The sequence below is a fragment of the Pyxicephalus adspersus genome, chromosome 2 (genome assembly GCF_032062135.1).
Source record: "Pyxicephalus adspersus chromosome 2, UCB_Pads_2.0, whole genome shotgun sequence".
Classification (NCBI taxonomy): domain Eukaryota; kingdom Metazoa; phylum Chordata; class Amphibia; order Anura; family Pyxicephalidae; genus Pyxicephalus; species Pyxicephalus adspersus.
Genome location: NC_092859.1, coordinates 61,338,336 through 61,354,391, shown reverse-complemented (window position 1 = coordinate 61,354,391; position 16,056 = coordinate 61,338,336). Strand labels below are relative to the sequence as shown.

The window sequence follows — 16,056 nt, the reverse complement described above, 5'->3', positions numbered from 1 at the left end:
CTGATCTTGCATACAACTTCATACCATCCACTTTTGTTCCACAAATCCATGTAAGTGTGAATATTTCTGGATTAATTACTGTCTGACATCCATGTATATTGGCCTAAAACCTGCTTGTTATTAATCAATTAATAACCAGTATATATAGTGGCACATCAATGTGTGCTCTAAACAACATAGGTCATCATGTTATAGAGAGCACATTAATTGGGAATGTGTATATCTACAACATAATATTCATCTGAGTCACTATAAATTCTAATTCAAACATTATCTACTGGTCTAGATGCAATTGACACAGACAATCTACGCATGCTGTCAATACTCCTGAAGAAGCCGTATCTGGCAAAACGCGTCGAGTATATCCAACAACATGCTTTGATGATCAAACATTGTATATGGTCAACAATATATAAGTTGATAGCTGTTATATGTCTAGTGAAAAAATCACTTTGTCTGTGGTTGAACCCCAAGGATAATAAGGTGGTTCAAACCAACCTTTGATTACTGTTTATTGTATTAAGTAATCATATGACTTAAATGATTATACCTGACCACTAGTTGTGTACAGTGGTATTTTTTAATGTACAAACCCTATTACAAATTTTGTTAAAGTATGTTGAATACACCGTTTGTGCCGAAAAACCCTGCTTAAATCTCTGTCTTTGTTGTTTTTTTGTGCTCCAGTTTCAGTCAAACGTTTTGTGTCCTGCCCTTTTAATTTTCCTCATAAAAGGATGACCACATGCGTCTAGAAAAACAGGAGCTATATACTCTAGAGGTTTTGGAGATAAATTTCGTTCTAGTCATCCCCACATTGCTATGTTTATTTTTCAAAGTGTCATTTTGAATTGACAAGTCCCTTATCTGTCTTATCAATAGAGCATTAAGTGACTCTGGAAAATTGATCTCAAGGTTTACAGGAGCAGATGGGACACAGGGAACTATTCTATTTTCTTTCCTTTCCAAATTCTTTGAATATCTCCTAAATATTTCTTACATTGATATTTCAAATGTCCAGGTTTTTTCATAATAATACCAAACAGTAGATTTTGAATGAGCAAAAGCTGTTGCCTTCCGTCTGTCTTGTTTTAACTCTTGCTTTGCTGTAGGATGCTTTACACTCGCCTACATTTGCCAGCTGGACTCCTTCTTTGATAAATGAGGAATCAGGTCAAGAATACGACAATTAGGGCAATTAGTTTTCAGCTGCGTGATTTAGGAGGATCTGTTAAGCTCTGTCAATGGTGAGGTCATAACAATTATTTAGCGCACACCTGCTCCCTGTTCTGTGCGCATCTACAGTCCATTATAGGTCAGTTTAAATCTTTAATGATTTATCTCCTTTTGGGTAAGTGCTACTTTTTTTGGTTACAATATACTCATTCATAAAATTGCTTCATTTATTGTAACATTTGTTGTACATGTTGTTTTAATACTTTTTTTGTTTGGTTGCAACACTGCAAACTAATTGATATCAAGTAGTGTTGGTCGAATATCTCACTATTCGATTCGACAGCCATTCAATCGAATAGTGGGAAGTTGTTTGGGTGATCGAATGCCAAATTCAAACACCATTTAAGTCAATGGTGGGAGAATTTGGGTTATTTTTAGGGACTATTAAGGGCTGCAAGAGCAATCAGATTGCTCTTGCAGCCCTTACTAGTTGTATGTGTTCTTGGATAGAGTTTTTCTATCCAAGAACACAGGGCACTAAAACTTGTCCCCATTCAACCTTTAGTGCCCGGGGATCGCCTGCAGTCACAGTTGTGACCGCAAAGTTCCCATGATCATGTGACCGTGGGAACTGAACTGCAGATGAACTCTGCAGTTCCACTACCATCCCCGGGGCACTACAGGTTAATTCCCAGTTTGCTGGATTACCCAGCTTCACCGTTGAAAGTGTATTCTCTCCAGCCTTGGAGAGCTTTATTAAATCAGGGCCATCATGTCATTGTAGGATAACCTGTAAAAAAAATAACAAAAAATTAGTTATATAAACACAAACACTCAATAAACTAATTTAACATTATTTTTTATTTTATTTTTTTTTTTAAAATTTTCGGAATTTCTGCTGTCGAATCTCATTTTTTTTTAGGTCGGATCTACCCGAATTTGAACAGCCATATTCGGGTAAAATATGAAGACAACCCGAATTCGAACACCAACACTAATATCAAGCTGTATACATACTAATTATGACAGTCATCACACAAAAGTATGACTGTAAAAAAAAACATGACCAAGCATTTTGGATCTGATTGTAATTTCATTCTAGTTTGGCTTTGGCGAAATGCAAACAAATGTATGCATGGTTTCTAATACAAACTGCAATTTGACTTCCCTGGTTGTCTTTGTCCCATTCTCAAAGTCACATTGTCACATATTGGTATCTGAATGTCTTATGTACATATTCCTTTTATGAAAAAAATTGTCATGGTTTTTATTTCTTTGTTTTTTTTTTAATAGTCTGACATTTAATTTGCTGCCACACAACTCCTTTGTCCATTTGTTGTAGTTTTATAGGTTTATTGTGCTGTGCTGCCTGATCTTAGCCTATTTGTATACAAAAACACTTCCACTTGCTGTCCAAACAGGTTGTCAATTACACTGGGAACACATTTTTTTTTTTAGTTAGATCTTAAGCTACGTACACACTTCCAATTTTTATCGTTGGTAAACGAACGACGAACGATCCTGCACGATATCTGCGAACGATCGTATGGCACCGATCCTGTACCTACAGATAACGACACGATCGTTCAAAGATATTGTACACACAATAGATGCGATCGTTTGAACGATACAGGAAGTGACGTGCACCACAGGAAGTGAGCGAACGTTCGTTCACCGCGCATGCTCAGACCATGGACGATCACTGAACGACCGTACACACGATAGATGGTCAACGATCGTCGTCCAATCTGATCCGCCGGTCCGGTCGTTCATTTTCAACGACTATCCTCGTTCGTAGGCGTCGTTGGTTACTTTTTTTACGAACGATTTTTGGCCAATCGGTCGTTCGTCGTTCATTTCTAATGATAAAAATTGGAAGTGTGTACGCAGCTTTACACTTGTTTTTTTTACTAATTTTTGGGTGGTGAATCCAATAGTGACCCCAGTTTTTTGCTACCACATCCAGTTTTTATGATACAGGGTACCCTCCATTTTTGTCAAAAAACATACAAATTTTACATACATTGAAAAAATAATGAAATATTAACTTGAATGTACTGTTTATTTAAATTTCTTTTGTTCGTATGAAGAATTTATTGTTACTCTGACATTTTTTTTACAGTAAAACATTTGAAAATTAATCGGGTAAGCAGTTAAGGTAAAAATTTACGCTTATAGCTTTTCCTGGAGTGTTCAGTTTTAGGACATTCCCGCCGGATGCTCCAACAATTGTCAGCCATCATATCTACATGCCATCTACCCTGATACCGTCCTTCCATGACCTTCAAATCCTGGTGGAATCGTTCACCTTGTTCATCACTGACTGCACAAAGGTTTTACAAGAAGTTAGAAAGATGGCTATTCAGAAAATGCACCTTAATAATCATATTGCAAACAAGCATTTTGTAGCTCCCCAAGAGTTTGATGAGCTGCCGAATCTGTGGACCATCAAACACAATGGTCTTTATTTTTTCAAATGAAAGACTAGGAAATGCCAAAGTGAGGTCCTTGAAACAGTCTCCTTCAGTTGGCAAAGCTTTACCGAACTGCTTCATCAGACCCAGTTTCATGTGCAGAGGCGGGAATATAATATTCTTTCTATCAACAAGTGGCTCATGTAGAATGATTGGATCACCTGGTTTTAGGGCAGATCTTGGAGGCCAATTTCATTCCACCCAATGCCTTTCACGAGCTCCGCTGTCCCACATGCACAGATAACAGGGATACTTGGTGTATCCGCGTTGCTAACCAAGAAGGAAGCATACCATTTTAAGGTCAACACTGACCACCCAATTGTGTTGGTGATATTGCAACAAATCAATGACTCTCTTTGTCTGCATATTCTTCACAAAGAGAAACTGAATGGCCAATTGGGACTGACCCAGATATATTGCCATTTTTAAGGAGGACACATTTAAGCTCCACTTTGAGCTATTATTTGCAATTCAGTTGAGGTATAGATTGGAATTCCAAATTCTTCCATTAAACCAGGTATGGTATGGCAATACAAAGCCACTGTCAGTTCTAAAGTACTGCAGAAATGCAGTTTCTCTGATTTAAAAGTATACCTTTGCTCCTTTTTCAAGTAAGTTTTTCTCACACAGTCTTGATGCTAGTAGTTCTGAAGCCTTCTTCGATAGTCCCAAATCACGCGACAAATCACTTAACTCATGCTGATCAAATCCTTTACGAACAGAGTTCTCTTCAATTTCAAACTCTTCATCATTGTTGTCACCTAGTTCATCACCATAATCATGTTTTTCAAGAGGGGGTAGTGTAACGAAAATCGGCACTGGGATTTCATCTGAATGAGCCACTGGGCGTATAGCCGATGGAAGACTAGTATACTCTATACTACATTTATTTTTCTTGTTATATCCTAAAGTTTTCAACTGTACAAAAGTAAGTCACTGAAATGATCTCCTGGCTCTCCCCAAACCATAGGTATACCAAATGGAATCTTATCACGTGTTCCCTTTGTCCACATCCGTAAACCCTTGACACACTGTTTGCACACCTTATGAGGGGCCCAAGACTTATCTCTATCACCAAGTTTAGCTTTGGAATATGCCAAATAGGCTTGCACCACAAATGTGCTGATGTTCGCCCTTTGACTGGGAATGATGAAACTGCCACAGATATAACAAAATGAATCAGGGTTGTTTCAGCACTTACGACTGTTGAAGATGAACATATTTCCCTTTTAAAAGAACAGAGATTTCTCACTATAGATGGAAGTTTCACAGACAAATGTGTGAGAACAATCAAATGTGGTTATTGTTCTGATTTATTCAGAAAAGTTGGTGGTAATTATACAAAGTGAAGAATTACAGAAAGGTAACTAAAAGTAAATAGTAAACAGTTATCTTTCAGGAATCCAGAGTCATTGATGGCCCCAAACAATGCATGGCTCTGATATACAGGCTATCTCCTCTCATGTCCACATCATTTCCCTCCTCAAGTTCATTCTCTGAGCTTATAGTACCTTTATTGATTTTGTACCCATACAAGAGACTTGGGGAGCCTGCCACCCACATCACTTACTCGTTGGCAACACCGGCTTAGATTCAAATTGGTGTCGCGGGGCAAAGAAAATATAAAGGTCACTGGTAACAAAGATGGCTTTTCGAAATTGTAGGTCTTAGGTGGCAGGGAAGACTGTAGGCCTGGAGCTTATACTGAGCATCACGACTTTCATGGTATTCACAGAAAACCCTCACAGGAGTACAACTTTCTGCTTTGGAAGAGAGGAGTAGCATCTCCATAGGTGAGATGATGGTCTATGGCTTGACCAGGCTTGTCTCAGTACCTCCTGGAAACTTTTTTCTTTAAAAAGGGTAACAGATTCCTTGTAGTACCTTTTATCCAGAATAACAAATAATCTTCAGATGTGGGTATAACAGGGTCAGGTACTCCTTAGCCATCTTGGGTGAATGCAAAATCTACAAAACATTTATAGATATTCTCCAAGATACATGGGGTCAGCATTGAATAATTGTGATTTAGCATGAGTTGAAATATAGGATGAAAAAACAAACAACAAAACCTTTTTAAGGGTAAGAATGTACAAGCAATTCAGTGATTATATATAAAAAATGTTTTAAACATAGCAAACCTTCGTAACCTGGGAAGTCAGAGCCTCTCCCTGTACATACACTTTACCAGAAGGCTAATCCTTCTGATATAGTGGGATTCAGACCCTTGTAGGCACCTCGTCCATTCCAAGGGGGTTGACTGCCCACATCTTCCATACCTATTTTGAATATAGAGAGATTCAACACATTTTTCCCAGAGGTGATCAAACTCAATTCATACCCAAAACAAAAAAGGTGTCCCCTTAAACGTCAGGAGTTGGGGAGTCCCGTTGAAGGGTTGCCCCTACTTTAGTCATCTCTCTTACTGCCCAAAAGGAGGTATCTAGTAGAGGTACATACTTTTTATTATTTTTTTTTTTTTTGCTTAGCTTTTGAACCTTTAGTATTGAATGTTTGTATTGCAATACCACCTGCCTGCAAAGCTCCATCCAAGATACCTCTTTTTACCTTATTTCGAGTATACTCAACAATAGCCATTCCTTGAGCATATACCGTATTTTTCGCCGTATAAGACGCACTTTTTCTTCCCCAAAACTGGGGGGGAAAAGTGCGTGCGTCTTAAATGGCGAACACAGTTTTTAAAAATAATAAAATAACATACTCACCCGATACCGCGATCCTGCATGCTTCTCCTCTTCTCTCCTCTCCTCCTGGCTGCAGCGCGTGTCTCCTTCCTGCAGAGCCGAGCGAGGAGAAGCCAGCACATGTGCCCCCGCGATCCCGGAAGTACGCTGATCCCTGCCCTAACGGAGATCCCCCGGCGGAGAACGTACCTGTAAGTGATCAGAAGGGGATAAATTGGCACAGGGTGATAAGAAGGGGATGAACTGGCACAGGGTGATCAGAAGGGGATAAATTGGCACAGAGTGATCAGAAGGGGAATTTGAATGGCACATGAGTGATCAGAAGGGGACAATCAATGGCACATGAGTGATCAGAAGGGGAATACTGGTATGAATGCCACATGAGTGATCAGAAGGGGAATAATCTTTCAGAATCTTTTTTTCTAGATTTTCCTCCTTTAAAATTGGGAGCGTCTTATACGGCGAAAAATACGGTAGATCTGATTCTTTACATATACAGCACATCTCTTGTCCCAATTATCAACTCTAAAATCTTTCATTGTTATCCTCCAAGTGCATAATAGAAATTGAGTTCCTGTTAATACAATCCATTGTGAGGATAACTTGTGGGACTACCAAGTCTACAGCTTTTAATTATGGTTGTACTAAATTTACCAGGATTCAATTGTGCAGGCTCCAAAACAGTTTTCATACTTGTTATTTGAAACACAGTTACACACACCTTACCCCATCCTTCCCATGTGCACGATTGTCTTGAATCCCTTACCAAATCACTTAAACCTGAGTAATTTTTTTTTTCAACTCAACTGTATTGTATAAGTCCAGTAATCTTTACAAAATGGCCATACAAAAGGCCAAAATCATACCCACAGGGTCCTGCAATCAGTGGTCACATTCACACATCTCATATCCTCATTCATTGGCCATCCAATCATTCACTCACTTATTCAGGGTAAATCTATACCATTACATAAAACATCCCACTTCCAGGGATTTAGACCAAGAAAATATAAAAAGTTGATTTGCATACAAATATACCACCTTAAAGAATTAATATCCCTCAATGGTGGAAGTGTCTCTTATAACATGTATAATGAAACTAAGTATAGACACTTGCCCTACAAGTGATGAATGGGGACTTGTCCCCATTCATCATCTGTAGTGCCCTGTATTCTTAGATAGAGAAACTCTATCCAAGAATACATAGTACAGCACTGCAGCAGCAATCGCTGTTGCCGTGCTGTGCTTCTACTATGTATTTTTGGATAGAGTTTATCTAAGAATACAGGGCACTACAGGTGATGAATGGGGACAAGTCCACATTCATCACTTGTAGTGCCTAGAGATCGTAGTGGAACTGCAGAGGTAATCTGCACTTCAGTTCCACTGTGACGTCACGTGGGAAACTGAACTTCAGACCTCTGCAGTTCCACTACAATGTCCAGGAACTACAGGTGACAGCGGGAAAAGAAGACCCCGTTGAGCTTGAGTCTAGTCTGGCATCTAAGAGCTGGGTTCTGGGCAGTGGTCATGCGTCAGCAGTAAGAGCAGGAAGAGTAGGCGGTGGGCCCTGAGAAGTGTCGATGGCATTAACTGGCATCTAGAGATGGGTACTGGGAGGAGGCAGTAGGCCCAGAGACGTAGCAAGGACGGCATTAGTGGTTGAGGCCATTACCTATATGGACAGTGTAGAAGCTGTAGCTACTGGGGACATTGCTGTGTAGGAGACTGCCTTTTCCTATCTGCTAGCTTTAACTTTGTAAAATGCACCCACTCGAAACAGCTGGCTCATCGGAAGTATACTTGCATCCTGATTGCTCATATTGATCAAGCCTGGGACGTGTAGCAGGAACAGCCGGAAGAGGAGGCGGTGGGCTCTGAGATGGAGCGTGGACAGCATTGGTAACTGGCATCTAGAGCTGGGTACTGGGCAGGAGGCAGCAGTAACGGCATGAGGAGGAGGCAGTGGGTCCTGAGACAGAGCAAGGACGGCATTAGAGGTTGAGGCCATCACCTATATGGACAGTGTAGAAGCTGTAGCTATTGGAGACATGAATGGATGAACGAGATTCCAATCTGTCCCTACCTACTATGTGGCGAAACCACATGAAACCACAGGCTTGTAGTGAAACCACAGGCTTGGCGGAATCAGCGGTGAAAGAAGACCCTGTTGAACTTGAGTCTAGTCTGGCATCTAGAGCTGGGTACTGGGCAATGGGCGGGCAGCAGCAGTAAGAGCAGGAGGAGTAACACAGCCATCCACACTCTGTCTTGGGGCCCACCACCACTGTAGGGACAGTGGGAATCTCAGGGCCACCTGTTAGTACTCCATTCTTAAAAATGATATTACAGACATGTAGGTGGCATTGATGATGCACTACACCCAGCTATAGATGCCAGTTACCAATGTGATCCCCACTCTGTCTCAGTGCCCACCACCTCTTCCTCCTGCTTCTGCCCTGTCAGTTGTAACTTATAACAGAGCTGTGTAATGGGCTAATTTTTTGACTGAAAGACCCCCCTCAGGGACCTCTGCCTGTACTCTGAAGCCTGTGTATGGCTTGTAACGGAACAGTGAAACCTGGTGGCTAATTTTTGGATCAAAGGACCCTCTCTTGCATCTACTCAGAAGGCCAGTATATAATCCGGCATGTTCTCTTGACCGCCCCAAAAAATGGCCTTGACAGCAACAACAAAAAGTTTTCCTTTTTTACTTGTACAGTGCTGTGCAGAGCTGGGGGAGTCTTGACATGTCTTTTTAAATGTTTTTTTAAGCTGTAGAAGCTCTACACAGTCCTGAAAAACAACCCAAATTCCCCCCTTGACTTTAATTGGAGTTTGAATTCGACGTTCATTCATCTGAATAATTTTGCTCTATTCGACTGAATAGCAGTCGAATCGAATAGTGAGCTATAGAATCGAATAGTGACCAACACTACTATTGACCCCTGCAGGTACGCGACCAACTGTTAGCCAAATGCAAAATATTTGAAGTTACCTGAAGCGGAGGAGACCGGAATTTCTCCGCAAAGTGGGGGACCACATCTGTAACAACAACTGAAACAAATCTAACTATAAATGAAGCAATTTTGGGAATGAGTATAATGTAACCTAAAAATGTAGCACTTACCCAAAAAAATGAAGCACTAAAGACCTTAATTAAATAATTGATTAATTATTTAATTATTCAATTGAATAATTAATTCATCTGTAATGTAACTTGAATTATTTGACCTTTAATAGACTGTAGATGTGCACAGAACAGGGAGCAGGTGTGCGCTAATTAATTGCTATGACCTCACCATTGACAGCTTAACAGATCTTCCCTAATCGCGCAGCTGCAAACTAATCGCCTTAATTGGCGTATTCTCAACCCCATTGCTCATTTATCAAAGCTGAAATCCGGCTGGCAAGTGAAGACAAGTGTACTAGCACTCGACTCTGGCTCTGGCTCGAGGAAATATGCCTTGTATATCGGCACGTATATACACGTGCTCGCTTGATAAATAAGGTCCAATTCATCTGCATTTAGGCTGTAAGGCAGAATTTTCTTTAGGTAATAATATTATCTGATCATGTTTTTTAATATTTAACTTGCTTACAGAAACCTCAGGTGTTTCCTCTTCTGGTGGGAAATGGCCAACTGAGGGACCCTAACAAAAAAATACAAATGGGAAATGTTCATTCCCCCCAACCCATCCCAAAAAAATCGCAAATGGACCAGTTCTTGCAGCCCGTGAAAATTCTAAGGAACCACAAACCAGCGGACACTGATGTTCTACAAAGGCACATGATATATGACATCAAAATGAATGAATGTGTAGACAAATCTTCCATATCTAAAGTCCCCAATATTTAGCTAAGGCAAACCGAGATTTTACAAGACAGGCAGAAATTGGAGTCTATTTTAAACATTTAACTCAATAAGCAGGCAGACATTCCCAAAGTAAGGCAACACCAGAAACATCTTAAAATAAAATTTCAATAAAAAACAAAAAAAACAGAGAGATAAAAGGTTATTTTTTAGCTTTTGTAAGGCTGAACACACACATACAAGCCAAATTACCAGGAGGAAGACCAGTGTCATCCTCTACATGCAAAGTGACATCCTCGTCATCTTCGTCATCCTCATAACTCTGAGCATAGAGGGCAGAAGGGGACTGCTGCATCTCAGGGCGTACTATTGTCAAAAATTAGAAATACATACATTGTTGATGCAAGTAAAAAGAATGCAAAAATACACTAAACAGGTCATCTTACAAAAACGATCTCATATTTTCCCCCAAACAAAACTAAGGTAAAAAAACACAATAGGATTTAGGCCTATATTCAAATAACTAAACTGTTGCAATCCCTGCCTTGCAGCATTGGAGATCTGGGAGTGCAAGCCCCCATGGAGTCGCAGGAAAATGTTCTATGTAGGACTCCATGAGGGCTGCATTTTGCTCAGGGGGTAAGCTGGTTGCCTTAAAAGAAGAATCCCTGGGCTGGCGCAAACTGGCTGATGTGTTGCTTGGCCTGCTTCTCTAGGCAACCTAGCTTTGCCTGAGGGAGATGTATGCTGGTCTATGGACTGAAGAATGCCCTGCAGTGGTAGTGCCAGCTGTGGTGCTGGTGGTTGGTGGTTGGCTTTAGGCCATACATGGTCCTAGAAGGAAAAAAGAAAACCAGTTATGGGACAACACACAAAACAAATTTTTGATGAATAAAGTTAATCGTGGATTCTTACCCTAAAAATTGCTTTTTTTGTCGTGTTTGCCACAAATTAATTTTGTTTTTTTTGGGGAAAAGTTAGGAAATGTTGCCAGCAGAAAGGCTAAGAAGTTTTCTGAAATTTTATAGGGATGCAGGGCATGTGCACGTGTATGGGCGGCTGGAAATATTATATGCGGGCGGAAATATTAAGTGCGCAATAATATGCACGAACGCTCATTCGTCAGAAATATGCGCCTAGGTGGTCGCGGAATGTGGGTTTTGTGATTATGGAGGTTATGGAGGACATGGATGAAATTGTATTACTGGCTAGTGCTGTTGTGGCAACAACTGCAACTATTTGGGTTGCTGCACAAGAGGAGCAGCAACAACCTGAGGAGCTGTCTTTGACTTTGCTATGGGTGCGGGAGCCACGGGTTTTAACAGAGCGGAGCAACCTGGATGACATGCGGGACCAAGATGTCAAAAGGCCATTCCGCCGGTCCTGTCATGTCATCCAGAACCTGTACAGTCTGATTAAAGATAAAATTGCTCTCAAAACAAGAAGAAACCAGGCTGTGCCAGGAATGACGAGGTTCCTGGCCACTCTGTATATATTAGGCCGGGCTCGTTCCAAACAACCTCTGCCTTAATTTGTGGACTGAGCCAGCCTACAGTTTCTAGAGTGTTTATGAAGGTCATAAATGCCATTGTGAACCTTGTCCCACTATATATTCTTTTCCCTCAGACACCTAATATGTTGTTAAGTAGTTGCAGTCGTACACCTCAAACTCCCCTTGCATTGTCTGAATGAAAAGCCATTACCTATATTGTATATATGTAATATTTTGTGGTAATATATAATTTAGAAAATAGTTTATAAATATTGTCCAATATTGTGACCATGGGGGAACCCTTGAACCAACTTTCAGATTTTCACGGAATCCCTAGTATAATTACTATGTCCACAGATCACAGTATGCCAGTGTGGTAGTCAGTAGTAACAATAGCTCCTAACAACTAAAAAGCATTAAACTGACCTGAGAGCACAACCCTTAGCAACCTTTGTAAAAAAAAACTCTAGGGTTTTACTGCACCCACAGAACACTTACTATAACAATAACTAACACTTTTTTTCGTCTTTTAACAGGTGACAGAGGATACGAACAGCTTCCATTGCTTATGACAGCTGTGCATCACCCCAAGACAGAAGCAGAGCATAATTACAACAAGGCTCTGCATAAAACCCAGGGGGTTGTGGAGCACACCATCGGGCTGCTAAAAGCACGGTTTCTGTGCTTGGCACAGCCTGGTGGTGGTGAACTCCTCTACGCACCCTAGAAAGCTACCCGAGTCATCTTGGCATGCTGCATCCTGCACAACCTGTGCATACACCATGGAAATACCTGGGACATTCCAGAGGTACTAGAGCCAGAGGTGCACCAAGGTGCAGAGGAATGTTGAGTCAGGGATGAACTGATTGCAAATGTCTTTGCGTGTTAGTATTTACTTATGTTTACAATGTATGCATCACATATTTCAGCACATCATGTTTGGGTTACAAACAAACCTAGGAGTTTGTCATATCAAGCACACTTTAATCCTTTGGGAAATGAAATAGCAGACATATTTGAGTAGAAGATGGGCCTTTATGTGAAACTTTACAAAAATACATTGAGAAACTGGGGCAGAGTAGAAGTTAGTGCAGCTTTGGGCAAGCATTGCTTATGCAGCCAGAAAATCATGAAAAATTCAATCCTGCACCATTTAGTTGCCAACAAAACATGATTTAACATGCTGCTAAACACATCCTAATAATGTAATCTATTTTTTAACAGGATAATAACATCCCTCTGCTGAGAATCTCTACCAAGCCTCCGGAATATCATATCATAGACCACTGTGCATGATATTGTTTCCAGTTAAAGGAGGAATTATTATTATTAATAATATTAAACAGGATTTATATAGCGCCAACATATTACGCAGCGCTGTACATTAAATAGGGATTGCAAATGACAGACTAATACAGACAGTGATACAGGAGGAGAGGACCCTGCCCCGAAGAGCTTACAATCTAGTAGGTGGGGGAATTTCACACACAAAAGGATGGGAGATATGTAGTGTGGGAAGTAGTGATGGTTTCAAATGACAGAAGAAGCCGGGTAGGCAAGCTTGAAAAAATGGGTTTTGAGTGCTCTTTTAAATGAGCAGAAAGTAGGAGCAAGCCGAAAGTAGGAGGAGTCCACCTTTATGAGCTTCCACTACCCAGTTGATGTGAGGAAGTACATATCTGGTGGGGTAAGGTCCAAACTGGCATTCAAACCTTCACAAAACACCCTGGGAAACTGTCAAATCAATAAAATCTGTTTTGCACTAAGTAAATTTGTCCCTGGAAGTTTTCTTTGCTAATAATATTTGAATAATTTAAACACCTAAATAACGCATACAATCTGGTATTTAGGAGTGCTTGACCCTGCTTGTAAGCTTGCCAATCAATGTGGTGTGATGTTGTGCTTGGCAACTTGGACCTCCTTCTATCACCATCAGGTGTGTTGGAATGAGTATGCAACTGACAAGTTAATTGACAACCTGTTTAGCCAGGAAGTAGAAGTGTGGTTGTATACAATATGGCTAAGATCAGGCAGCACAGCACAATGAGAACATAACTATAACAATACTACAAATGAACAGAGCAGTTTGTAGTGAAAACCATGCATACATTTGTACTAATTATTGTCTAAACATTGCTGAAGAGTTGCTAAACAACAGAAACCATAATTATAAACTACGCACAAAAACATTGCAGCAACAGATGAAGTTAACAATTAGACAACTTACTAAAAGTCACATCAACTCATACTGGACAAGCCAACTTCCTTGATTATCCACCCCCCCCCACGAACCAGTCCAGTTAAAATAATCAAAATGAAAATTAACATGTATCTGGATACATTTAAATGTATTTTGACACACACACATGTGAAATCACTAAATGTACCTTGATACATGTATTGGAACATCTTTGCCAACAATTCTTTATTCAAATATTGGATTTCTTTAAAGCTAAACTCGAATGAAATTTAAAGCAGATACCAAATGGTCGATCGCATTATTTTTTTACATTCATATTATTGTGTGATGACAGTCTATAAAGTGCTAATTAGAATATTGTAATGCGCCTGGGCACACAAACCACTACCGACTCCAGATATCCTTGAATAAGGTTTATTCAGAATGGTACAGCACAGCAAGGGTTAAGTCCAATCAAGCAAGGTACAGAAGGATAAGGCAAAAGCAGGTCAATAACAATCCGAGGTCAGGCCTGCAGAGACAGACAAGCTGTGAGCAGAGGAGCAGCCTTGGTTATGCTGCTTGCTACTGAGGGGTCTCCCTCTGTGGCTGGGAACCCCAGGGACACCGCAGGCTCGCAGGGCGGGTAAGTTCCTTACAAATATATTAATCTTGATATAAATTAGGACATTTTGTGAATTAGTATAAAATGTAACATAAAAATGTAGCACTTACCAAAAAAAAGTCACAGTCAAGATTAGGGATGAGCGAGCGAGTTTTTAAAACTCAATCTCGCGGTGAATTCGGCTGTTCTCGCTTACCGAAAAGCGAAGAATGGCCGGTGTAAATTCGTAGATCGAGCTCTAATTTAAAAAAACAAGCTGGCTGCATTCATTGATGAGCTCAGTGTGCGATCCCTGGCACTAGAGAATAAACAGGGACAAGTCTCCCCATTCAAAACCTCTAGTGCTCTCTAATTGGCTGAGGAAAGCTTTTCTCAGCCAATCAGGGATCACTAGGGGTTTTGAATGGGGAGACTTGTCCCCATTTAACCTCTAGTGCCGGGGATCACAAACAGGATTCCCAGGGCTGCAAGAATGATTGCAGCCTTGAGAATCCACTGTGATCCCAGGGCACTAGGCACCTCTAGTGCCCGGGGATCACAGTGAAACTGCAGAAGAACTCTCAATAGAGTTTCTCCATTGAGAGTTGATCTGCAGTTCAGTTCCCACGGTCACTAGGCTGTACTTATCAGCCCGGTTACCGTAGAAACTAAACTGCAGATAACTCTCAATGAAGAAACCCCATTGAGAGTTCATCTGCAGTCCCACTGCGAGGATAATTATCCTCTAGTGCCCCAGGGATTGCAAACAGGAGGATTCCCAGGGAATCCTGTGAATCTCCTGTGAATCCTCCTGTTATAATTTCCTCGTATTTTCCGATGGTTTCGCGAAATCAGTTCGCCGAAATTTCGCAGAACCATCGTAAGTTCGAGGAAATTTTTGCGAGAATGCCAGAGGCATCCCTAGTCAAGTTTAAAAGATTAAAATCACCTGTAATGGACTGTAGATGTGCACAGAACAGGGAGCAGGTGTGCGCTAATTAATTGCTATGAGCTCAACAGTGCCAGCTTAACAGATCCTACTGAATTGCTCAGCTGCAAAATAATCACCTAAATTGGCATATTCTTGACTGCCCCCTGTTGATCATTTATGGTTGCTGTAAGCGAACACAGTAATACGTGACAAGGTGTGCACTAAATAATTGCTCTGACCTAACCATTAGTACAAAGCTAATAAATAATTGTTTTGGTGGAGAGCTCCAAATACATAAGTTCTTTTGCAAACTGTGTGCTAACCCTTGATATCAAAAAGACAATTCAATGAAAATAAGAGAGAAGAAAGCAGGGTTTCCTTGCACAAAACAAAAACTTATAATAAATATATCAATTGATTGTACATCAATTCACAAGTATTAACGATAAATTATATTACATTTGCCATACAAAAACAAACAAATTAGTGATATAACAGTATACATAAATCATGCAAAACAACTGGCCTAATTTTTTTTTTTTTAACATTCTTTATTTTTTATTTTATTGGGAAAAAAGAACACAATACATAAAAACCACATAGATAGAAACAATAAAATCTCAGAGTAAGACAAAAAACTGAACAATGGTAAGTATGGGGAAACAGAGACCGGTGCATTGC

General features: G+C 40.3%; 1 long non-coding RNA gene across 1 annotated transcript in view; it reads left to right on the top strand.

Annotated features, from left to right (window-relative positions):
- The window catches only part of LOC140323623 (uncharacterized), a 13,943-nt gene extending 511 nt beyond the window's left edge, over positions 1 to 13,432 (top strand). Inside the window, exon 2 of the long non-coding RNA XR_011919413.1 lies at positions 12,198 to 13,432. This is a non-coding gene — a long non-coding RNA (uncharacterized lncRNA). The remainder of the gene's footprint in view (positions 1 to 12,197) is intronic.
- Positions 13,433 to 16,056: the final 2,624 nt, after the last annotated feature.